The following is a 25,997-nucleotide window of genomic DNA, read 5'->3' as shown; positions in this document are numbered from 1 at the left end:
GGTAATATAAATAACGCAGAGAGCAATGCTTCCTATGAAAAATTTAAGGAAAACAAAAGTGATCGAAATAGATAGCTACCCTCACTTCACCGCACATCTTTGCTCTCTTGTTAGATTGGCGGGTGTCCCGTGAGATTTTTTTTTTTTTTAATGTACTTGCTTAATTTGGGGTTTCACTTTCTATACATGGGGACTATGTGTACGTGCTGTTATGGGTACTAAGGTTCACACGCATTTTCCAAGTAGAACGACGAGGATCTAATTCTTTACGGGCTACCTGGTGCCCTGAGATCGGGCCGGCGTCACCGTCCTGCCTTCCTGGCCAACGTGCCGCTTCCATGGTTCTGCAACGACAACGTTGCGGCGGCCTTGGTGACCACGCAAAGCGGCTGTTTCTGCCCCGTTTCCTCGGTCCGAGTGGAGGGTTCACGGAAGCCACGGCGTCTCCCACTCCCGGGACCCCGGAAGGGCAGGGGTTCAAAGGCCGCGGGGTCAGTGGGGGCCGTTCCAGCGCGGAGAAAGCAGACCCCGGGTGCGACCCCGCGCGGGCCCAGGCTCAGACCGCCGCCTCGTGCCGGACTCGCTGGTCTGCTGGGAACACTGACGCTCCCGCGGTGAGGACTCTGCTCCCCGCGCTCCCGACCGCCCGGGCGGCACGAGAGGTCGGGCCCTCTTAATCTGTACCGTTTTACAGGCCAGCCCCCCATTCTCCCCGCGGGTTCGCGTTCCGCTCACCGGGCCAGCCGAGCGGTGCACCGGGCCCCGCGAGCCGGGCTTGGGCGCCGCGCTGTCTACGACTTGAAAAAAGCGGCCGAGCGTCGTGTAGTCGTGGCCGAGTGGTTAAGGCGATGGACTAGAAATCCATTGGGGTCTCCCCGCGCAGGTTCGAATCCTGCCGACTACGGCGGCTCCTTTTCCCGCGGGCGGGCGGGCGGGCGAGCGGGACACCCCCAGCCTTTTTTTTTTTTTTTTTTTATCAAAGCCCGGGAGCCCCGCGGAGGGGGCGCGGCTGTGCCGAGGGCGCAGCAGGTGCGGGGGTCTCGGGGACGCGCCGCGGGCGTCCCCGGTTTCGGGGCACCTCTGGAGCGGCCCGGGGTCGCCGCTTCGGCCGCCTGCGTCCCCCAGCGCGGCGGAGCAGCCCGGCCGGGGAGCGGGCGCCGTCGGGCCGGCAGGGCGGGCGGGGTCGCCGGCAGGGGTCGCGGGAGCGAGCCGCGCGCCGCCCTCGGGGCCCAGAGCCCGCGGGCGGCGGGGGTTGGCTTTATGGGATCCGCAGGACGCCGTCACCGCGTCCTCCTCGTTAGTATAGTGGTGAGTATCCCCGCCTGTCACGCGGGAGACCGGGGTTCGATTCCCCGACGGGGAGCACGGAGCATCCTTTTGCGTCCACACCCGCCTGTTTTGGAATCCCTGGCCGCCCGGAGAGCTGCGGAGCTCGACCCGGTTGGCGACCGTGAGCGGCGGGGACCGGGAAGCGCTCTCCCGCCGCCGCGGCTCCTCCGGGCGCACCTGCCTGATAGAAGACGCGGTCCAGGACGCAGAAGCCCGCGCGCCGTCTTGACCTTGTTCAATCAGCCTCTGTTAGGGGGAGCGCTCCGTGCCGGTTGGCGAGTCCGGGCAAGCTTCAACGGCGGACCGCAAGAGAAGTTACGACAGAGAAGTTCATTACTCACAGGTGGTGGAGGAAGGGCGCCCACGCTTCAGAGCGCCGCGTCGGGAGGTCGAGGCAGACAGAGCAACCCGACCTGCCTTTATTAGGGCCCGTGAGTGCAGTGCTCTGGGGGGCTCCAGGGCTAGGGCTGGACTGGCCGGTTCGAACCAGAAGAGGGGTCTGGGTGAGCTCCACAGGGCTCTAATCTAAGGAGAGCGCAATGTCATGGCCCTGGGAGGCAGGGGAGACTTGATCACGAGCGCTTCGGGGACGTCATGGCAGGAACGTACATTTGCTGTGACCCTGCGGGCTGCTGTTGTAGGGCACACACCTGTACGAGGGCCTGGTGTCCCTTTCCCGTCCCTGCGGGCCTCGGCCCAAGAACGTGGATGCTGAGACCGCAATCCCCCCGGGGTAGCCTAGCTGGGCTCTCCATACACAGGGATGCGAATAAGAAAAATAAGTAGGAAACACACAGTCTAACAGAAAGATGGGCAAACGTCCAACGGGTCCTTCACAGAAGAGGGCATCAAAGTAACCAATAACCTCACCAGAAAAAGTGACAAGTAAAACTAGATTCCACTACTACATTCGTTAGAGTTCTCCAGAGAAAGAGAACCGATCGGACGTGTTTCTAGAGAGACAGAGATTTATTTGGAAGAGTTGGTCACAAGCTTATGGAGGCTGGTAAGTCCAGAATCTCCAGAGCGGGCAGCGGGTCGGTGACCCAGAAGAACCCAGGCAGCCGGGCAAGTCTGAAGGCTGTCTGCCGCCTGAATGCCTTCTTGCTCGGGAAGTCAGTCTTTTGTTGGATTTATGCCCACCCACGTGATGGAGGGCAATCTGCTCTGCTCAGAGTCCACCAATTTCCACGTGAATCTCATCCAAAAACACCCTCACAGAAACGTCGCGGAGACACAGAATAACGACTGACCACACGGCCCAGCAGGTTGACACGTAAAATTAACCAGCACAACTGTTTGCCCATTAGAAACGTTCAAATGAAATAACAGAAGACAAGGATGTGGACTCTCATTTGTGGGCACGCAGAGGGGTTCGATTACTTGCAAAAAGTACTTTGGCATCACAGGACTAAAGCTTGAACATACACACTTACAGCGGTTCCACAATTCCATCCCAGACGACATCTGCCCGGCAAAACCCCCGACTGCTGTTGCCTTGAAAGACACGCACAAGAATATTCACGGCAGCACTGTTGTGGCCCAAACTAGGAACATTCCAGATGCCTCCGTGGAGGAGGTGGACTTTAAGAAATGCCTTGAGGGGCGCCTGGGTGGCGCAGTCGGTTAAGCGTCCGACTGCAGCCAGGTCACGATCTCACGGTCCGTGAGTTCGAGCCCCGCATCGGGCTCTGGGCTGATGGCTCAGAGCCTGGAGCCTGTTTCCGATTCTGTGTCTCCCTCTCTCTCTGCCCCTCCCCCGTTCATGCTCTGTCTCTCTCTGTCCCAAAAATAAATAAACGTTGAAAAAAAAATTTTTAAAAAGAAATGCCTTGACATCTGGGGCTGATTTTCAAGAGTGGTGAAGGGGTGTGTGTGTGTGTGTGTGTGTTGGCTTTTTGTTTCATTTTGTTCCTCTACAAACAAAAGGTCTGTTCCTACCTGGACCTTTCCTTTCCACTTTCTTCTGCATGCAAATCAGAACACGGAGCCTTTGAGTTTATACTTTGTTTCCCGAATCAACCATAAGGCCCAGGTAAGTGTCCTTGGTCCCCAGATGTGCAGGAGAAGGTAGGAAGAGAGGGCTGGGACCAGAGAACTCTCCCCTGGAGTCTCTAAGTTGTAAGGTGGAGATACTGAACCCGGTGAGTGCTGGCCAGAGACTGTGCTGTTAGGTTTGGGAGTTTTTCTCTAACTGACCTGATTTCCACTTTTTTAATTTTTAATTCCCACTTCTTTCCAAAACTTGCAAATGCGATACTATGACACACTCAATGGATAAAGTGTATCAGACCTCGATGTGCAAGAGAAACTCTAAGTTCAACTTCTTCGTGTATCATGTTATCTGTCAATGTCATGGTAATACCATAGTAAGAGTAATTCCACAGGCACTCACGTTCCAAAGATAAGACGATTGACTACCCCGGTCATTTACTTAGTTTACGTCCTCAGACCAGTGTCACCACAGATCTCCATCAGTAATTTTGCTCTAAAGTCATCCTGTGACGAATCCTGGCCCCTAAAGCTCCTATAAGTCTCCTTCCCTCACTCCCCTCTTTGAGACACTGAGACTCTTCCAGTCTGAGACTCTAACTTGCGGAGTAAGTTTAATACACCCAGTTTGCCAGAATTAGCAGGCTTTTTCCCTGATGGTTTTTGGAGGGGGCTCCACGTGGACTTTGTTCTTACCTTCAAACTAGAAATATCCACTTCTTGTGGTTCAACCAACTTTTCCCACTCTTGGGCCCTGGAATTTTCAGGTTGAGAAGGTTTAATGGGTGCAGAGCTCTTTATAAACCGATCATTCATATGAAGCCACAATAACAATCGGTCACTATCACTCAAAAACAGGTAAAACCTCATTGCTGTTGAATGATCCGCCCTACACTTGGGCTAACAAAACACTTAACACACAGTGGGTAACAACTCATACTCCCGGCCAACCACTTAGATTTATCTATGGAGGCAAAAATCTGAATAAGAGAGTCAGGCAGTAACATTAATTTCCAAGTGTAGACAACAGCAGTGAAAGCAAGCTGAGCTGCCCCCACACCTGCACCAACGTCTGGCTCCCTGGGTATAGACACAAACCCAGACAGAGTTCAAACTCAGTCCTGCCACTTACTAGCTGCGTGACCTTGGCCAACTTATTTTACTCCTATGGGTGTCCCTTTCCAGATTTTTAAACTGAGGATATGAATACAATTCACTTCACACGAATGTTGTAAGGACCTTACGTGCTAACATACACAAAGCGCTTGGAGATTTGTATGTAATGGGCGCTTGATAAATACCAGCTGATATTAACGTCATTCCTACGTGTGAACTACACCAGGATTGAGTTGCTGGCCACTAACCCTGCAATATTTGTGAAAAGTGACTTCACAACTGCATTTAAGAAAGTCCTTGCTCTAGTTAGCATTTGACTGTGCACTGTTGGGCGACTCAATGTCGGGTTTCCTTATCTGTAAAATGGGACTTATGTTACCTACATGATAGGGCTACGGGATTAAATGAGCTAACGCAGGTAATCCCAAATTCAGTGCTTGGGACATAGTAAGGATTCAAACACTGGTAGCTGTTAGAGCAAATACTGCTTTATAAAGCCTGAGTTCCCTAGAGCAGACGGTAGCAAGGAAAACACCTCGTCTCCAGAAGATGGGGGTCCGACTTTGCTGCCCAGCGACCCCGAGTTGGCTATGAGCCATAACCGTGGAAAAAGAAACGGCCTTCCTCAAGTCAAGACGTCCACACCCTCACAGATTTACTCACCCCTTTGCGACTGTTTGGCATCGGAGGAAGAGGTTATGAGACCCAGAGAAATGGGTAGCAGGGTAGGCAGGGCGACCAGGGGACCCGGACGCCAAGGGCAAAACCGTAGCCGGCAGGATTCGAACCTGCGCGGGGAGACCCCAATGGATTTCAAGTCCATCGCCTTAACCACTCGGCCACGACTACCTGCTGACGGCCGCCTCCTGCCAGCGATTTTGAAGGCGGGCCACCTCGCGGCACCAGGCCGTCCTGCGCCTGCCTGGACGCGCCGCGACGCCGAGATGCCACGCGGGGAGGGAGGCTCGCTGTGCGGGAGTCGGGTCTGCGTCCACGCGAGGCCTCTCAGTCTGGGGTGCGGGGGTCACCCGGCAGCAAAGGGAATCGGGCGGCGCGGGTGGGATTCAGGGAAGACTGTCCGTGCCCGGAGTCCGCTCCCTCGTCACCGCCGGCCGCGCGTCCGCGGGGTCTCTGCGGAGCGGGCGGTGGTCCCGGCGGCCTCGGATGTGCAGGTGCCAGTGGCCTTGGGAGCGCGCCGGGAGGACTCCGAGTTGCTGGCGTCTGCTGTCGGCGCCCGCCACTAAAACCTCAATACCTCGATGGCCTTCACCTGCTTTGCGCTTTCCTGCTTTCCAAGAACAGGTTGAAACCCGACGGGAGCGCGGGTGCGGTGGGAGGGGCGGGAGGGAGCAGGTGCAGAAGACCACCCGGGAGGGGGGTCCCTGCGCCTCGCCTGCCCCGGGAGGGAGGCCCCTTGGATGGGGAGACGCAGGTCGGACGGGGAGGACCCTGTGCACCTCCCTTAACACACGGGCGGTGTGAGCGCGGCCGCATCTGGCTCGAGTAATAGGATTGTCCCCGCGCGCAGAGACTGCCTTCAGCGGCACCCCGTGGAACCGGGTTCTTCTCTCAGTGCAGAATTTAGGGACCACAGGGGTGAGAACTGGGGATTGAAGTGCTTTGTCAAAGCTCCCTCACAGCACAGTCACCAGACTTGAGAGAATTCCCTGCGCGCCCGAGGCCCTCAGGCTCCCGCGTCTGTTCTCACTCAGGGCGGGCGGAGGGACAGGTGCTCCCGCAGTGGGTCCAAGGCTGGCGCCCAGGAAGATCCGCTGAAATCCTGTCCCCCCTCCCACCTATGAATGTGACTATTTGAAAAGAGTCTTTGCTGATGCCATCAAGTTATTAAATGAGGTCATTGTGGATTAGGTGGGGCCCTAAATCCAATGATAGTGTCCTTATAAGGAGCAGGAGATTTGGAGGCACACGGGGACACAGTCCACGTAAGGGGGAGGCAGAGGTTGGAACAAAGCGGCTGCCAACCTAGGAGGCCAGCGGAGAGCCATGAAAGAGGTTCTCCTCGGTCCCTCTAGAAACACCAACCTTGGAGACACCGTGCATTCGGGTCTCTGGACTCCGGAGCTGTGAGAAGATACATTTCTGTCGCTTTAAGCCACTCACTTTCTGGTAATTTGTTAGGGCAGTCCTGGGCCACCAAGCCAGCTCCCTTCCCGGGGTGCTTGGAACAAGATCCTTGTTCGGGACTCGCTCCCACATTCCACCGCGGAAGCCCACACAAATGGCTAACCTCCTTCCACGGCAAACTTAGTTTGGAGCAAACTCTCCTAGGGAAAGAACCCAAACTAAAAGAAATTATTTATGTGCAAAGACACTTGTGATGCTGTTAGTTATAATTAAAGCATTTCCAAAAATGGGAGGGGGTGATGGTATAGCTTAGGCGTTTGAGGGTTGTGGGTTATTTCTTTCCTTGTGTTTTTCATGAAGTACACATTATGACTCAAGTGTTTTTAAAGTGAAGAAGCAGAAATCGTGACTTTATTGCTGGAGCCAGAAAGATGTATTCTCCAGGTACAAGGCTTCAGTATCACTCAGTAACCAAACGTTGGCTCAAGGGGTCATTGTCCAGAGGGACTGCTTGTCCACCATGGCCGTGAAGTCCGGTTTTCCTGGGAAGGAAGGAAGCACAGAGAGATTAAGTGTCCGGCCCCAGGTCGCAGAGCTAGCAGGAAAAAGCCACTGAGTGGCTGCAGCTAGGAAATGTGTGTTCACTTGAGAGAGGATTTAGTGCAGAAAAGTGCCATGTTCATTTTGGGTTTTGTTGGTTTTTTTTAATAGACGTTGTCAATCCAGTTGGCTTTTAAAACTCAATATTGGGCAAATAATCATAACAATTGATAATAATAGTAATAATAATAATAATTTGAGAAATAATTTGGGAGATTGAAGTCCTAAAGTCGCCACGAAGGTGAGGCTGGTGGCCGCAGAGACTGCCACGCTGATGTGCAGATTCTGAGAATTAGTCCTCAGCGAACGAACGTCTAGGTTTGTTTTGAGGAGGGCGTTTGTCTCCTTGGGCCACGGCAGAATCAGCGCCGAACAAAAACCGCCAGAATGCTCTGGAACAGATGAGCTCCGTGTTTGCGAAGCATTTGCAAAGCAAGGTCTTCTGCTCTTGGCCTTGTTTATTTAGGAAAAGGTGTTTATTATTAATTAAAATAGACCCGTTGTTCAACAATGCAGCTGGAGGGGGGCACGCGTCCAGGAGGGCTGGGGCAGCTTTGTAAGGTGCCCTGCTCCTGGGCCCTCCACCTCATCGCCCCCCGTCGCCCCGTGGATTTCACGCAGAGTCGAAAGTGATCCCTGTGGGCCTGGAGCCAGGGTCACCCTAGCGGTCGTCATGGGGATGAAACTTGAACTTGGCGCGGTGAAAAGGATGAGAGACACGAACCTCCCTCCCGTGTGAGGGTGCAGGCAGGAAACCGGCCCTGAACCAGCTGCTCGGAAGATACGGGAGACCACTCAGACCCGCCCCCCCTCCATGCCACAATTTTTTCTCATCTACGCGTAATCACAATGAAACAACTTGGAAACTACTGCCACTTGGGGACTAGAAGGGCGTTTGTGTGTGTGTGTGTGTGTGTGTGTGTGTGTGTGTGTGTGTGTGTGACTCTCTGTCTCTCTTCGTGAACGTGCACGTACAGAGGTGGATGAAAGCCACGTGCACACAGCAGTGATTCCTCACGCGGAGAACATGCTGGGACCCCACACACAGGTCTGGAAATAGATGCAGCCCCCTCCCGCCCCATCCCAGTCAACAGATTACGGAATATGTTTTGGGTTGAAATGATCATCCTACTCTGTGTAGTTTTCTGTCCCTTCTGATATATCCCACTTCGTTTATTACCCTGTCCTTTTATGTTCCCCCTTTTATATCTTGTCTGCTTTTGTGTTGACTGAACAGTTCTATGTTATTCTATTATTTCCTCTCTACCAACATGCAAGTTGCATGTTCTTTTAATTTTTCTTTCAATGGTGAGCCTAGAGATCACCACATATAGTCCTGACCCAACAGTTCTTAGTTACCATCTTTCCAGACAATGCAAAGGACTTAATGTTAGAAAAATTTAATTCTATTCATTCCTCTCTTGATTTAAATGCCATTGTTTGCGTGCACTTAATTTTTTTAATGTTTATTTATTTTGAGGGGGAGAGAGACAGAGCCTGAGCCAAGAAGGGGCAGAGAGAGAGAGGGAGACACAGAATCTGAAGCGAGCTCCCTGATGTGGGGCTCGAGCCCACGAACAGTGAGATCATGACCTGAGCTGAAGTCCAAGTCCATCCAGCGTTTAACCAACTGAGCCACCCAGGGGCCCCTGTTTGTGTGCATTTAAATTCTACATTCATTTTCTCCTCTAGAAGACATTCGTATTGTTTTATTCAGTCAATATTCGCTTTAATTTGATGATAATGTTCCATTTTTATTTGTATTTTCTGCATCTTCCTCTGAGATCCTTTCTACTTTATGTCTTAATCTTCAGGAAGCAGCTGGAATATGGTTTATGAGATAGCTATGACTGGGGGGAACAGTGCCTCTGTGAGTGGACAGGAAAAAGCCCAAGGAAACTAGGTTTATTTTGTTTTTAATTTAAAAAAATGTTTATTTGTGAGAGAGAGAGTGTGAGAGGAGGAAGGGCAGAGAGAGAAACAAAATCTCAAGTAGGCTCCACACTGTCAGCACAAAGGGTGTGCTGATGCAGGGATCGAACCCATGAATCCATGGATTGTGAGATCATGGCCTCCGCCAAAGTCAGATGCTCTGACCCATTGTGCCACCCAGGCTCAGGCCTAGAAACTAGGTTTAAATGACACAGGATTTGGCAAACTCACTGACAGTCAAGAGAGAAAAAGCTGTCGGGCACCTGCCTTCCATTTACATGCCAATTTCTTTACCGATTCCTGGAGAAGGTCAGAATGTAAGGGGTCTTCTCAGAGAGGACGCAGTAGAGGTGCGATTGCCCCATGACAAAGATGAGCCCGTCTCCCCTTCCGTCCCCATTCCATCTGACCTACTTATGTGTGAGTCCCCAGACTGCATTCTCGGGAATCTGCACCCCAACAGCCCCCTGAGAACCAGTCCAGCTAGTATTTGGGCTTCAGTCACAGATACAACTTTGACCTCATTCGCAAGACAAAGATTAATGAAAATTTTAGTCACAATTAAAAGGTGGTTCTCCTTCAGCAGTGTGATGCTTCATTTCTACTTAGAGAATTTGTTTTTATTCAGTTAGAGATCAGGTTAGGTGACATAAGAGAATCTCCAGATGCAGAATATTCATAGCCTGGGGTCCATGAACACCTGGAATAGTTTGCAAAATGATATATGTATGTATCTAGGGGCACCTTTGTGGGAAAGAGGCTTCCCAGATTTTATTTGATATGATCTGGAAGCAAGAGGCAAAAGAAATATACCAGGAATCTTTGCTCTACTGAGTTCTTTATCTTGGGAAAGAAGAGAAGAATTTTTCAGCAGCATTTTGTTGGGGGAGAAGATATAAGATGCCTGTGAATGAGCACGAACATTTTAAACCAATTCTCAGGGACTGGTACCAGCCCCCATACCTTCTCTGATGTGGGACTGACCTCCGTCTTGCAGGAACTTGGCGATTACTTACTCTCAGGAAAGATGGTTCGCTCCGTCCTCAGCCCTTCAGCTTGACAGTCTGGGATCGCTTCTGTCCCCTACCGTCCCCACCTTGGTGGGGGGGGGGGGAGGATCTCCTCCGCGACAGCAGGGAGCCTTGCTGCTGAGAAGCTCAGGAAAGGGGGAGCCTCGGCCGCCCGCCGGGGGAGCCGCTGCACCTGCGTCTGCGCAGCCGGGCGGGGGCGGCCGGGCCCGGATTGGCGGTGGGGGGCGAGCTGCAGAAAGGGCAGAGGGCGACAAAAAGCAGGACCTGTCTCATCTGTCCCTAGAAACCGATTTGCTTCTGAATTTTGCGCCGAGAGCCCGGTGCGCGCGAGGAAAAGCCTGCGTCAGGAGGCAGGCTGATACCTGCCCAGGGCGCAAATGTCAGCTTTTCCGAGGAACCTGAGCCACAAATGGGGATGCATCCTGTCGGGAAGGAGAGCTGTCCGCGACAGCGGCTGTGGGGTTCCATGGTGTAATGGTTAGCACTCTGGACTCTGAATCCAGCGATCCGAGTTCAAATCTCGGTGGAACCTAAGTATTTTCATCCTTTTTTTTTTTTTTTTTTTTTTTTTTTTTAAGTTTTCTTTTTTAGGAATGATCGTCAGGGAGTCCCCGGTTCACATGAAACCCAGAGTGTGATCTAGAAGGGGAAGATGACACGAACTCTTGTGTGGACCCCACTGCCTCCCTGCCGTCTTGTTCGGAGTGCAGAACCACCTCCCTCTTTCTCCCCATTTTCCTCTCCCACCTAACAGATATTCTGTGACGCTCATAACTTTGAGTTGAGTTGAACTTTTCCGGATTGATTGCTCTATAAAATGCCCTGAGCTCACTTGGTGCAGGGTCAAAAGGATGCGACAGAATTGAGGGAGAAAAGAGATCCTCTTGAGCACAATACTTTTCTGCCCAGAGAGAATGAGGCTTCATAATGTCCAGTAGGTACAATGACCAGACTTCAGAGGTGTTTCATTTTCCACGGAGAAATGAAGACTTGTGAAAATCTATTCATACTTTAAATAAAGGATTTCTTGAACTGTCTCAGATATTTGAACACCACTGGATGATGCCCATGTAAACTTGAAGCACTGTGGACAGAGCAAATAAAGACTCAGATACATTTTCTAAGTACTTCCGCGGTGTTCCTTTGGTCATTTCCATGACATTGATCCACCGCACAGAATTGCTGTCGGTGACGAATTTGTTCCAGAGAAATCACGGGGCTTTCAGACTGCATCCTAGGACATCTCTGCGTTTTATTTTCATAAAACTGAACGTTCTGATTGGAAGCTGGTTGTTTTTCTGGTGAATGTCTGCGTATGCCACAAGTTCAGGCAAGACAAGGAAGTTCCCGAGATCCTCAAGAAGTAATCCCAAAGTGCTTTCCTTACTTTTATTTCATCTATTGCCTTCCTAAAAACGGTATATATACTTTTTCACTTAATATTTGCTAATGGGTATAAGCTTTTCATATGCCCTTTTTATTTTTTTTTTTATTTTTATTTTTTTAATTTTTTTTTTCAACGTTTATTTATTTTTGGGACAGAGAGAGACAGAGCATGAACGGGGGAGGGGCAGAGAGAGAGAGAGACACAGAATCGGAAACAGGCTCCAGGCTCCGAGCCATCAGCCCAGAGCCTGACGCGGGGCTCGAACTCCCGGACCGCGAGATCGTGACCTGGCTGAAGTCGGACGCTTAACCGACTGCGCCACCCAGGCGCCCCCATATGCCCTTTTTAAAAGTTTATTTATTTTGAGAGCTAGAGAGAGTGCGAGCAGGGGACAGGCAGACAGAGGATCCCATGCAGGCTCTGCACTGCCAGCACAGAGCCCGATGTGAGGCCGGATCCCATGAACCATGAGATCATGACCCGAGCCAAAATCAAAAGTCAGAAACTTAACTGACTGAGCCACGCGGGCGTCCCTAAAAATTGCATATTTTAATTTCAAGATACAGAGTATCAGGCTATAAATGATCTTATGGGTCTTACTCTTTGACTTAATAACATATTGCTAAAATTAATTGTTATTTTTGTTGCAAGTAGCTGCCATTCATTCAGTCATTCGTTCACTCCTCCTTTCATGCATAATACTCTACTGCGTCGATATACCGCAGTTCGTTCATCCATCTTTTTGTTAATGGGCAACTCACATAATTATACATAATATGAATTTGGTTTTGACTTAGGTCAGCTCTGGGGTCATGGGAAATTGAAACTGTTTTAGGGCAGAGAAAATCCACAATTCGATAACCACGCATTTAGCTGGAATTTATAACTTCCAGCTGTCATTCCCTCCCTCCAAAGGCTTAGGCACAGTAATAATCACTCGCCCTTCTATATTATACTACCCCGTTCTCCTAATTACTCATAATGCCTTAATTCCTAGAGTTCACTGCCAGCAGAACTATGTCTCCAGGTACAGTAGGCTATTACTGGCGCGAACAGCTTAAATATCTACCTACACTTACTGTTTCCGGGAAGCAGTTCTGCATAAGACTTTTGCCATCTGTTTCTTTCTTCTGAAGGAAGAGATCTTGCTTTCAGACATCTGATTGGCAAACCTGAGGGCGCAGGCCTGTCTTCTAGCTGCACGGGAGGCTGGGGACTGAGTTATGGCTGCCGTCTTGAGCATGCGCAGTTCATAGCTAGGCGTTTCTTCCTAACCTATGAAGTCTCCGCCATATTAGTGCACTATGTTCAGCAATATGATTGTCACCTACTATTCCTTTTTCTAACTTGCCCAACTTTTCTTCTCCCAGTAGTTTTCTCATCTGTCATGATTCATTAGCAGAATATATTCTAAAGAAGGTTATTAAGCACAGCAAATAGAATTACATCATTAAGAAGTAAATTATGAAAAAGATCGCTTTTAATAAATAATAAAAAAATAAAATCAGAGAGGGGAAATTTATTCATTGATACTAAAAGCTCAAATATATAGTTTCAACAGTAGAGACAACAAAAGTGAGAGCAAATGAATGAACAAGAAATTGGAATAACCGAGTGGTATACAAAAATTATAAAGAACAACATTCAGAAACACACGAGAAAATCTAAATAAGCAGTGAATGCATAAGACAATATCATTAGTAATTACTACCTTTTCAGGTGTAGTAACAAAATGAAACTAAAATTATAGACAGCAATGATATAAGAAATGGGACATTGTGATCAGGGTCAAATTAGAGTTATTTATTATGAGAAAAGATTAAACACAAAGTTCATTGAAGTCATAAATCAGGCAAATGATAAATGACTGTAAAATCAGTGTTTGTCTGAGTCCCTTGCCGAAGCCACACAATACCCATTTGTAACAAGGGATATTAAATGCTAGGATTAAAAGAAAGGAAGGAAGGAAGGAAGGAAGGAAGGAAGGAAGGAAGGAAGGAAGGAAGAAAGAAATATTATTGAAAAAATCAATTAATATTAGCATTATATTTTGTTTTTTTAATGTTTATTTATTTTTTTGAGAGGGAGAGAGACAGAGCATGAGTGGGAGAGGGGCAGAAAGAGAGGGAGACACAGAATCCGGGGCTCGAACCCACGAACCACGAGCTCATGACCTGAGCTGAAACTTAACGGACTGAACCACCCAGGCGCCCCATAGCATTATTATTTAATGTAGTGTATGACATGTGAGTATACTGGTGTATTATAATTGTGCTGTAATTAAAAGTTTAATAGTCAAGAATTGGAATATTGATATTGTGTTTTATCGTCATTTGCTAAATTTTTCTTCATTGTGCTGCACAGTTGGGCCCCCCAAAACTGCCCTCTTGTAACTTAGATGGACCCCATTTGTTTCTAACCCTTACTCCTTTTCTTCATAGACTTTATTATATCTGAATAAATGAAGATTTATCCTAATTTTAGAGTTTTTCTTCCTCATGAAAGTGGAATATGGCAAAGTAAACATTCTACTTTTAAATTATCGTGAGCGGATGGAAAGAATTCTCAAACAGGGCTTTTTCTTTAAAGACTCAAAGCCAAAATAGAATGTCATTTTTTAAAGTTATTTTTAAATATTCTAGAAATGAAGAATTAAGATACAATCACATCTTTATTACTCTTCATTTTATTCTAAAGCAAATATTTATAAACAGTTTTGGGGAATAAAAGTATGAGATGTTCTGTTTTAATGTTTTATCTATTTATTTTGAGAGAGAGAGTGAGCATGAGTGGGGGAGAGGGGCAGAGGGGGAGACAGAGAGAGAGAATCTTAAGCAGGCCCCAGGCCCAGAACAAAGCACAAAGTGGGGTTCAGTCTCACGACCGTGAGATCATGACCTGAGCCCAAATCAAGAGTCAGATGCTTAACTGACTGAGCCACCCGGGCACCTCATGAGATGTTCTTCTCACTGCTAGCTATCTAGCTAAAGAACTCTCAATATTTATATTATCTTTTTTATATCAATTCAGTTTTATTAATTCTTAATATTGCATAAATAAAATTAGCCATTTTCACAAATTATTAATTATTGAAGCATTTTAACCCCAGAAATAGTGAAAATCCATTCATATTTCAACAAATAGATGGTATTTAAAAATTTTTTTTAAGTTTATTTATTTTTGAGACAGGGAGAGACAGAGCATGAACGGGGGAGAGTCAGAGAGAGGGAGACACAGAATCCAAAACAGACTCCAGGCTCTGAGCTGTCAGCACAGAGCCCCACGTGGGGCTCAAACTCACGAACCGCGAGATCATGACCTGAGCCGAAGTCAGCCCCTTAACCGACCGAGCCACCCAGGCGCCCCAAATTGATGGTATTTTAATAGATAGAGCACATAAGGAGATTTTCATTCCGTGCTTAATAGCTGGAATTATTATTCTTGTCTCAAAATAACTTTTCGGATAGTAACAGTAAACCTGTTACTGTAAACACTAGTAGTCTTACACTGATTAGACATGATGGTAAACAATACAATCTCATGATTGTTTATTAAACTTAGGTTTAAGGATGCCAAAAATGCTGTGGAAATAGGCACCTGGCTGCTTAGCTTAATAAAGGCAACAGATAGAGCAAAATCAATCAGCAAAGCGTTGAATCTATGGCTAAAATCAAGTTGTGTTACATCTGATGCCGATTACATTCGGATTTGTTACGTATGAGTGTTGAGACTTCAAGGGAAACACTAATCATAATAGAAATGGTGCATTTAAGTTACATATTTTACTTTGAGATCATTGGAAATTCAAAGGCACTTCCAAGAAATAATACAGAGAGACCTCCTGTGCCCTTTCCCCAGTTTCCCCCAAGGGTGACATCTTGCAAATTATCCTCCAATGTAAAAAACAAGGATGTTGACATAAATATAGTGAAGATAAAACATGGCCATCGTCACCTCCCTTTCCCAGTACACCTACTTTCCTCCCTCTGCCCTCATTCCCCCACCCCTCGCAACCACTGATTGGTTCTCATTTCTACGTGTTCCCATTAAAGAGTGTAAGAGTCTTTCGGTGACTGAAGCCGGGAAGATTCTAGCCGGGGCCGAGGATATAGGACCACCTTGTCCTCCTCCCCTTCGACCTTTCCCCAAGGCCCCTCTATAAAATGGTTTGATTCCCCCCCACACACACACACACACAAAAGAATGCTATATAAATGGAATCATAGAGTATATAACCCTTTAAGGTGAACTTTTTCACTCGCTGTAATTCTATTAAAGTGAGATTTCTGTTTGCAATCCTTTTAATGAGCAGTGATGTTGAGCATGTGCTTCTCAGCCATTTATATGTCATTTATGGAGAAGTTCATTCAAGTACTTTGCCTAATTTTAACACTGGGTTGAGTAGTGGGAATTCTGTATATAATCTAGATATGGAACCCGATCTTGTCAAACGTACAATTTATGAATATTTTCTCCAAATCTGCTGGTTGTCTTTTCCCTCTCTTGATAGTTCCCCCGATGCACGAAGCTAAAATCGAGGTGCCAGTGGGTCTGCATTTCTTTCTGGAGGCTCCAGGGAAGAGTCTGTTACCTCACTCAACTGGGTCAGAATTCGGTTCCCTGCGGTCGTAAGACCAATGTTGCTTGCTGCCAATAAGCTTAAAACGGTTTCCATCATTTCGAGGCCACCACATTCCTTGGTTTGCAGCCCTCCTTCCTCCATCTTGAAAGTCAGCAGCGATGGACGGAGTCCTCATCTCCCATATCTCTGGCCTACTGTTTTGCCTCCCTCTTCCACTTTTAAGCACTTTAGTGATGAGACTGGGCCTTCTCAGATAATTCGGGATAATCTCTCCATCTCCATCCCATTCCCAAGAGCCATTTTGCCACGTAAGGCGACATATTTGCAAGTGTTGGGGGGGGGTTAGAACATGGACATTTGGAGACACCATTATTCTGCCCATCACAGCAGCTACGGAGTGCCTTTATTTCATTCAGTTTAAGATCTTTCTGGTTCTTGGCGTGACAAGTGATGTCCAATTGGTTCGAGACATTTTGGGTATTATGCTGTGAGACTTTGGATCTTATGTAAACCTTCTGCGTTAGCTGGCTCCCTCTAACATCTAACACTGCTCTGACAGGGGAAGGGGGAAACGTTCTGGTTACGGCCAGGGAGCGATAGCATTTCAGGTTCCCCATTCAGCCTCTGTCGCTACCCAAGGTGTTGGCTCCTTATTGCTGTGCAAGAGAGGGAGTCCTGGGTCCCCATTAGGCTTCCTCTAGTGCTTCCCTGAATCGGAGGGGTGGGAGAGCCTCATCCTTGCTCCCCGTGTGACCTCCACTAACACTGAGCAATGATGAACGTCTTGTCTCTCCGCTAGGCCTCTTCCAATCTCACCCCGGTGGGGAGCGTGAGAGGCCAGGCGGGGTTGGTAGTGCAGGTGCCCCAAGGGGTCTCTAGGGACAGGGCCTGGGAAAGGCCCTTTTAAAGCCTGGAGCAGTGAAAGTCTCAGCCTCATACTCTGCTCTCTCTGAGATACTTTGTGGCGGGGGCAGGGGGCAGGGGTGGAGGGGAACGCCCTGCTACAGTCTGGCAGGGATGGATTCGGGCCCCCCCCCCCCCCCGTGTCTTCGCTGCTTGTGGGTGGGGTGAGACTGCAGTTTGCTTTCATTTTCATCTTCCTGCAACTGAAAACCTCTCCAATGGAATGTTTAACTTCCCTAAACACACAACATGAACTTAAAAGCATAAATCCTAAGACTCAACATACAATTTTTAAAATATAAAGCTTTTAGAAAAAGGCAAGCTTAGGTCCAGGAACTTGTCAAAATATCATGACTTCCTACTGGGAAAGCACTCTCAGCCTCCCATCCACCCTTGCTAATTTAGATTATATAGATTGGGATTTTTTTTTTTAGTTTATTTATTTTTTAAGAGAGAGAGAGAGAGAGAGAGAGAGAACAGAGGAGGAGCAGAGAGAGGTGGGGACAGAGAATCCCAAGCAGGCTCCGCATTGTCAATGCAGAGCGGGACAGAGGGCTTGAACTCACAAACCCTGAGATCATAAATCAAGAGCCAGATGCTTAACCAACTGAGCCCCCCCAGGCGTCCCTAGATCATATAGATTATGCAGCACACATACCAACTGGCTGTCTGACCCTTCAGGACCCTGTGGTCTATTAACTGTCTCTGCAGCCCTGTTGGTGAAGCCGACCCTCCAGCCCAGCTGGTCGTCATGGTAACTGCCTGCTTCCACCAGGGTCCTGTCACTCCCGTTGCCATTAACAAGCCCAGCCCTGTGACCACCTGTCCTTCAGTGAGCCCTGAATTTCCCAGTAATTCTAGTCCCTTCTCACCCGCACATTTCTGATGGCCTCGGCGAACAGTGCGGTCATCTGGGTGAGACCCGGGGTCAGGCGGGAGCTCTTGGGGCGCTGGTTACGACCTACCTCCATCTGGCTCACCATGGTGTGTGGATTGGCGAAAACTCATAAAGCCCTGCCCTGGAGAGCTGTGCACATTTCTGTGTCTGTTTCGCTTCCATGAAGACAAACACCAGTTTGCCTTGATGGAGAGCTCTGTTTAGCCAGAGGAATAAAACCCAGCAGTCTTTCTGAGCACATTGCAACATAGTAGACAAAGACATTCTCATTTTAAAGCATGAGACACTGAAACAGAGATTTTAAGTGACTCCCCCAAAACCACACAGGGAGTAAGGGACGAAGGTGATGTCTGAACCTGCCCATGAACCCGAGGGTGGGGGTGGGGGGCTCCCGCGGCAGAGTCCGGGCGTGAAATCCTCAAGCTTTGAACACGATTGTTTCATAAAGTAAATCCGAGGCTGAAAGTGGTAAGGAACGTGGGGAAGAAGTCCTACCTGGCTCCCGAAGAGACAACTGCAGCTGACTTCTTCTCCTTCAAGTCACAATTCCGAACAGCGCGGTTTTTGGTTTTGTTTTAAAGTAAGTTTGACTCCTTGGAAACGGGCCGCGAGGACACAGCAGGTGTATGTCCGGTCGGTAACCAGAGTGCACCTTCTGCCTTGAAGCAGCCGCGGGGTCTTCTGCCATGTGCAGAACCCAACACTCGTCTTGAAAATGGTTGGTCACTTGGAGTTGTCCAGCCTGTCGCTGTCCTCACGGAGCCGCGGCCCGATGCTACAGCCCGTGCGGGTTTGCTGCGCGTCTCCCGGGTCCCCTCGGCAGCTGGCCGCGCAGGGAGCTGGGCTCCCGGGAGGTGTCCTGCCCCAGCCCCTTCCGGCAGGCCGCCCGAGGCAGGGGTCCTCCCGAGCTCACGACAAGGACGCGTGACTCCGCCAATTCGCCCCGCTGATGTGCAACGGGAAGAGACGGGAACAGCAGATGCGCTTCCTGGTGGAAGATGCGAGCCCCTGACGCCTGTCCCTGGCGCCTGCCTCTGGCGCCTGCCCCTGACACCTGCGGGCCTCACGGCTACTTATGCTAATGAGGTCCGGAGCGCCCATGTAGTCGTGGCCGAGTGGTTAAGGCGATGGACTAGAAATCCATTGGGGTCTCCCCGCGCAGGTTCGAATCCTGCCGACTACGGCGCCCCGCCCCCCACCTGGGGGCCATCCTATTGTCGCCGCCTGAGCCGGGAAGGCAGCGACCCGGTCCTTTCTGGGGCGGCGGGAAGACTCCGCGCTTGCCCGGACAGGAGGCGCGCGCGCCGTGTTTCCATGCACTTTTGCACAAGTCGCTCGGCCACAGTCCTGCAGGTGTGTCCCTGTCCCCGAGGAGGAGCCAGGCTTCGCGATGCTCCCGTGTCCGCCGCGGTCCCAGCCCCGCTCGGACGGCAGCGTGTCCGCCCGGGAGGTGGCCGCGGGGTCCGCATCTCCGAGGAATCGCACCTTCGTCTGGACGCTTGTCCCGCCACGCACGGCCTGGCCACTGGAAAGGACATCCCAGGAAACTTTGGATCAAATACAGGGGAAAGCCACGACCCGGCGATGGTCCCCAAGTCGTGAATCCAAACCACTGCACAAGTAAGGAAATTAAGTAAAGCCATTTTCCTCGTCCAGCAGGGTCGACGGGGTCTCGCTGAGCTGGCTGGTCCTGGGGCCCTGGACAGGGGTGGGGTGGGGGGGAAGAGAGGGGCCAAAGACAAGGAGTTTGACCCTCCCTGGGCTCAAGCCAGACCCGGTTCAGAGGCAGAATCGCACTGTACGAATTACAGGCAGGGGGTCGTGTATTAAAGGGACACTCTCGACTCCCTGCCTGGACAATCCTTGGAGACTCCGGCCTGTCACTGTCCTGGCTGCTTCGTCGCACCCGTGTCATCACACCCGTGTGCACCTAGTGCAAGGATGCTTCTCATAACTCCTCGTAAACACGGTGCCCACCCTACGGATGGATGACCGGGTCCCTGCCTCCTTTATGTGTGTCTCCAGAGGCAGGAGGAATAATTAAAAGCACTTTGAGTCGCCAAGTCAACTGGGCCGGTGGTGCTGAGCTGTGACAGGTCCTCTCGGCTGAGCAGTGCCAGTGGGATGAACGTGACTCGGCCGGGCCTACAAGACAGGTTTCGAAGGGTGAACTTGATCTTTCTTTGCAAAACGCATCATCTTTCTTCTCTCCTCCTTTCCCATCCAGGTTACTGGTGGCTGAGACTCAGAACCTAACAGAATTCTAAAATGTCAGAGCTAATGGAATGTTCAGGTCCTCTTGTGGAAACAATTCCTAATTTTAGAGGTGAGGGAAGTGACCCATGTGACATCAAAGTACAGAATTTAAAAACAGAAATGTGTTCAGAAAAGGGCGTCTGGCTGGCTGAGTTGGTAGAGCGGGCAACTCTTGATCTCAAGGCTGCTGGTTCAAGCCCCACGTGGGGTGTAGAGATTGCTTTAAAAAATAAATGTAAAAAAAGACAGGTTTTTTTTTTTTTTTAACGTGTTCAAAAACATACCTTAGAGGAGAGTTTTGATCTGTCAGCGGGAGTTCCTCTCATTCCCAATGCTTCTTCTGGAGGAGCCCGTGGAGGGCAGAGCCCATGTTCTGGGGGCTGTAGCAAGGATCCCCAACCAGGACGGCCCATGACGCAGAATTTTGCTTCTCAGAGTGTGGGTGTGTGATCTGGTTTCCAAACATTGCCCCTGGGATTCTAGAAAGAGTTCTCCCTTTACTTTTAAATTGCCAAGATGTCTTGTAGAGGAGGAAGATAAAACCGACAACACCACACTGGTGGACCGGAGCCAGAGTTCCGGTGATTTCAACAGAGAATGTAAGGAAGGAAGTGGAGACGACCCGATAGGGCCACCCTTCACTTTCCTCCATCGTTTTGATATTCAGAGAGTGGTCGCATTTCCAGTGGAAATACGGCCACAGCTGTAATGTAAAGACTTCTATCAGTCATATTAAAAAGTAAACCGACAAGTATAATTCATTTTAATAATGTTTTATTTAACCCAGTACAGCCAACCTATCATTTCAAGCTGTAAGCAATTTGGAGAGTCGACGAGATATTTTGTTGTTTTTTTTCCGGGCACGATCTTCCAAGTCTGGCATGTAGTTTGCACCTGGAGCGCGCTTCCTTGGGTCCAAGGGCTCACTGGTTCCCCGAGGCAAGCGGCTAAGACACCACAGATCTGCAGTGTGTAGAAAGCACCACACTGAGCGTGCAGGACATCGAAGCCAAGCATGGTCTACGCGGGAAACAACCGGGTACGTCTAAGTTGGGAGTCTCCCAGGCGCGCACCTCGCGGCGCTTCGGGGACTACTGTCGCTGTGACTCCCAGCATTTCCAGGCGCTCTTCCCCGACTCCCTGGGTGTCTGTGGCGGCCGGTGAGCGAGGCTCGCAGCCCCTGTCCCCGAGCGGCGGGGAGCGCCTGTCCGGGCAGCGGAAGCAGCTGTTTGGGCACCGAGGACACTGTCCGTCCCTTGCAGGGACGATTCCTCAGAAGGCAGAGGCCAGGAAGCCGTGCGCCTTCATCACTCATCAGCTCCCCCCCTCCTCTCCTTGTGCCGTCGTGGGGGGTGGGGGGGGCGCGTCTCTCTGATGGGCTGAGTTGCTGCTCTTACAGCAAAGGTAGAATTCCTCGTGGGTGCAAGTTGATGGTTAGCTTCCGCCCTCGCTTCCTGCCATCCGTGCATCTTGGAGGCTGCCTTCCCACTTGGATACTGAGAGAGTTCATACTGAGAGAGTAGTTCATCCCCCACCCCCGGCTTCTATGCCTCTCCTGGTGTCTTTGCCAAAACACGCTTTGAGAAGACGCACATCACCGCTAGTGCCCCAAGTCACTTTTTGCACATATATCTCCTTTCAGCCTGGTGTTATACTTCTCCCTCATTGTGTCTGCAGAACGTGTCTCAATGGACTGTCCCGTTTCAATCCTCAAAGTCCAGCTGATAAACTATTTCAGCCACTGTCGTAGCAAATCACCCCACTTACGAATCTAACTGGTGTCGTGTCCTTTCTAAATAGTAAATTCCTACGTGGAGTGTCCTTTGCTCTCTCCTGTTTTCCTGGCTTCATCTAAGAGTCCGCAGAAAGTAGATGCATGAATCCAGCATTTCCCCTCACACGTCTTAAGAAACCTCTGTGTCCTCTGTTACATGTGCTAGTCCTTCAGAAGGAACACAGCACTGCCAGTAAAATGCTACTTACGAGGTGTCTGTGACTCCCGGAAAGAAAGGCAGAAAAGGACAAACCAGGGGCTTCTTCTCAGTGGAGACCATGGAGTTGGGTTCGGAAGGGAGGACTAGAGAATCCCGTGACCTCTGGTTACAAGGGCACAGAGTTCTGTTCCACTCTGTTGGGCCTGCGTGTGTCTGATTTTAGTGTCTCAGGGGTGTGCATTGAGGAACTCACACCTGGCAAAGGTGAGAGAAATCGTACAGCTGGTTTGACTAGGACCTGAGCCTCGGGCATGGGTGTGCCTTGGCCTCCTAGTTTATAAAGTTGAGGCTAATGACTCACATAGACGCGTTTCAGAGACGATATTTCTCTGGCAACTTTGTGTTTAATTACAGTGTAGTAGTGATGAAACTTATTCGTTAAAATAAAAGGAGACACAAAGGAGAGGCTAAAATGCAGACGGTTTCTCAGTCTGCTGTCTGTGGCCTCTAACAGTGTTTGTGAACCCCCCCCCCCAGTGGTCTCTACAATTGTTGGTTTTACCCCCAGGGGTGGGCGTCTCTCTGTGAGAGGGTGAGTAAATGTTATTTTCCGGGCCGTGGGACTTTGAGCCAAAAAATAAGTTAATAATTTCTTCCTTAATAGCTTCATGACCACTGAATGGGAAGAAGAGCTTGCTACCTCGATTTTGTTGTTTTGGGAAGCACACAAAATGACTAAGAGAAGATATGTGGGTCACAAATAGATTCCTTCTAACTTGTACTAGGTTTGTCTGACGTGAGTCCAACATGAGTCTTCTCAAAGACAAAGTCCCACTCACTACCACAGGAGGGAAGAAGCTTTCTTGAAAACCACTAGGCTTACTGCCATGCCCATGTGTGTTGACGACGTACTCAGACCAAGACAGGCGGGTGTCCATCTAAAGCAAATGACTTTCAAGGCTGATCCCTATTGCCAACGGCATCGACAAACTTATTCTCCTCTCCCCCCTCTTATATTACACGAGCTTGATTGTATTTTTGCCTTCCACTTCATCACTGCCATTACACCCTCAGGAGGTTTTTGTTGTTGTTGAGATTTTATTTTCAAGTAATCTCTGCACACAGTGTGGAGCTTGAACTCACAACCCTGACATCAAGAGGCCCAAGCTCCACCCACTGAGCCAGCCAGGCGCCCCTACACTCAGGTCTCTAATGGCTATTCAAACCCTTCCCGTGTGGGCTCTGTTGCATGTGCATAGAGTAGCCTTCCTAGTTGGACACAAGTCACAAGAGCAGGGACACGTCCTCCGCCTTCACTTTGTGTTAACTACACCCCAGTCAATAAGATCAAATTCATTCAGAAATGGAGTTTTATCAAAGATACACTGTGTTTCACAGTTTGCTTTTCTGTTTTTGATGTTTTTTGTTTGTTTGTTTTGTCTGCGTAAGCTATACTAAGCACTTAATATTATATCTGGGAGGCTTCAGACAGCTTCGTCATGTTTCATAAGGAAGGGGAAAAGGGCAAAGTAAATGCCTCTACGTAAAATGCCTGAAAAAAAGAAAAACTATTCAGGAACAAGTTCAACAAAAGAAGTGCAAAACTTACACTCTGAAGACTACAAAGCATTACTGAAATAAATGAAGATAGATATGTTTATGGATTGCGTCTGAACAATGTTATGATAGCAAGCGTCCCCCAAATTGATCTTCCCTCCCAGAATGCTAGCTGACTTCTTTGTAGAAATTGATGAGCTGATTCTAAAATTCACATGGGATTTCAAGGGACCCAGAATATCCAGAACAATCTTGAAAAAGAAGAAAAAGCAGGAGGACTCACTTCCCAACTTTAAGACTAACTGCAAGGCAATGATGATCAGGACAGTGAAATCAATGGGATAGAATTGAGAGTCCAGAAATAAAGCCATATGTCTACAGTCATCTGGTTTTTTATTAAAAAGTGCCAAGACCATTGGCGGGGGTGGGGGTGGGGGTGGGAATGGTCTTTTCAACAAACGGTGGCTCTGAGACCTAGATGACCACCTGCCAAAGAATGAAGTTGTGTCCTTACCTCACACAATTTACACACATTAACTCAAAACGGGTTAAAGACATAATACAAGCTCTAATATTATCAACCTTTGAAACGGAAACACTGGGGAAATCTTCAAGGCCTCAGATTTGGCAATAGATTGTTAGGTATGACACCAGGGCTCAAGCAACAAAAAATAGATAAAGTAGACTTCGTTAACATCAAAAGCAATCGTGCTTCAAAGGACGCTATAAAAAATGCAACCAAACAGCTAGAGGAAAAGATTTGCAAATCATATACCGGATAAGGGACTTGCATCTAGAATGTATAAAGACCTTTACAACTCCAGGGAAAGACAAATAGTTCGTGAAAAAATGAGCAAAGTACACAAATAGACTTTTCCCTAAGAAAGATATACAGATGGCCATTAAGCACACGGGAAAATGTTGGCTGTCATTAGTCATTTGGGAAATGCAAATCAAAACCCCAGTGACATACCATTTCACACCTATCAGGATAGCTTTAATGAAAAGGCCATGTAATAACAAGTGTTGGGGAGGATATGGAGAAATCTGAACCATCACACACAGGGGAGAATGAAAATGGTGCATTCATGTGGGAAAACAGTCTGGCCACTCTTCAAAAGATTAAGCATCGACCTACCATATGACCCAGCAATTCTAGGTATACAAACAAGATACAGGAAAACATGTACATAAATAATAATGATGGCAAAACTCACGTTATTTTGAAGTACATGTAGTGAAAACTAAAAGCTCTCTGCAACCCACGAGTTCAGCTCTTCAATTTCTACGCACAGCAGGAAGCTGAAGCCAGGTCTGGTGGAACCTTCCAGAGGGAAAATATATGCACGTGCACCACCTTTTCACCTTTTCTGGTTTTTAAACATCGTAGCTATCACATACAATTCTGCAGTGAATGTTGAAGGCCGTTCCAGTTGTGGGACGTAGCCCGTCCAGCCTCCCCAAAGGCTGACTCGTTCCAACAACTCATCAGAACAAGGAGTCCCTTCAGTTCTGAGGAGAAAGTCTTACTTGCCAATATGGTGCCGCAGTATGGTAGTCATCCAGATGACATTAAGGAATAGGAAGGATTTGACTACAAGTGCACTTTCTGGTATGCAACGTGATCTTCACCAACAGAACCAAGCTTCAGCACGGCTATTTACTTTAACAAGGGACATCTCTGTCATGTAGTCGTGGCCGAGTGGTTAAGGCGATGGACTAGAAATCCATTGGGGTTTCCCCGCGCAGGTTCGAATCCTGCCGACTACGGAGCGACTCCCTCCGGAATATTTTGACATCTTGTAGGTTACTTTGAAACCCTACACAGCTGCAAGTTCAAGAGAAACAGGAACTGAACCCAAACTGTAAACAATGCATCCTCATTCACTAAAACCCCCCTGTTTTGTTCTTGGGATTAACGGGCCTGTGATGGAGCCTCTCAATCTGGCCAGAAAAAAAGAAATCATAATTACTGTATTATCCAGTAGGTTTGGCCTGAGTCCTAATGCTTTATTTTCTCCCAGAAGAGTCCAAATTTCAGAGATACCTTGGTGGTTCCTGCTTGAAGGTCACTCTTTCAGAAAGATGAAAAGCTAGTGGGAGTGCTTTCTTCTCCATGGAATTGTTACCCTTAGGCAATTTTTGCAGACCAGCTGTATCATTAATATCCCCCAATACACTCATGTTTTCATGCATCTGTGCAGGCTGATCTGGAGTTTCAGGCTGGCTTACCACAACCCCAGCCTGGGTAAGGGGTAAGGAAAGAAGCACCAGAAGTAAATGTTATCCGAAGACAGTAAAATCATTTGCTTCCATGTCACTGGAAAATAAAGTCTGGAACAAAGCTGTAATCAACTGACAGAAAGTATGTTTTCTTTGCATATTAAGAATTCCA

General features: G+C 48.7%; 1 protein-coding gene and 5 non-coding genes across 6 annotated transcripts in view; 4 read left to right on the top strand and 2 right to left on the bottom strand.

The window, feature by feature from the left end:
• Positions 1–25,997, bottom strand: part of LOC147580609 (histone H2B type 1-C/E/F/G/I) — a 505,297-nt gene that overhangs the window by 305,362 nt on the left and 173,938 nt on the right. The gene's annotated exons all lie outside the window — the stretch shown is intronic.
• Positions 823–904, top strand: TRNAS-AGA (transfer RNA serine (anticodon AGA)). The gene has a single exon. It is a non-coding gene; the product is annotated as a tRNA-Ser (tRNA).
• On the bottom strand, positions 5,205–5,286 carry TRNAS-UGA (transfer RNA serine (anticodon UGA)). Its single transcript has one exon. It is a non-coding gene; the product is annotated as a tRNA-Ser (tRNA).
• On the top strand, positions 10,546–10,617 carry TRNAQ-CUG (transfer RNA glutamine (anticodon CUG)). The gene has a single exon. It is a non-coding gene; the product is annotated as a tRNA-Gln (tRNA).
• On the top strand, positions 18,957–19,038 carry TRNAS-AGA (transfer RNA serine (anticodon AGA)). Its single transcript has one exon. It is a non-coding gene; the product is annotated as a tRNA-Ser (tRNA).
• TRNAS-AGA (transfer RNA serine (anticodon AGA)) lies at positions 25,291–25,372 on the top strand. The gene has a single exon. It is a non-coding gene; the product is annotated as a tRNA-Ser (tRNA).

This window comes from Puma concolor, chromosome B2 (assembly GCF_028749965.1).
Source record: "Puma concolor isolate L17-30 chromosome B2, mPumCon1.1.hap2, whole genome shotgun sequence".
Classification (NCBI taxonomy): domain Eukaryota; kingdom Metazoa; phylum Chordata; class Mammalia; order Carnivora; family Felidae; genus Puma; species Puma concolor.
The sequence above is the reverse complement of the archived record's forward strand: the minus strand, read 5'-3'. Positions and strand labels throughout refer to the sequence as shown.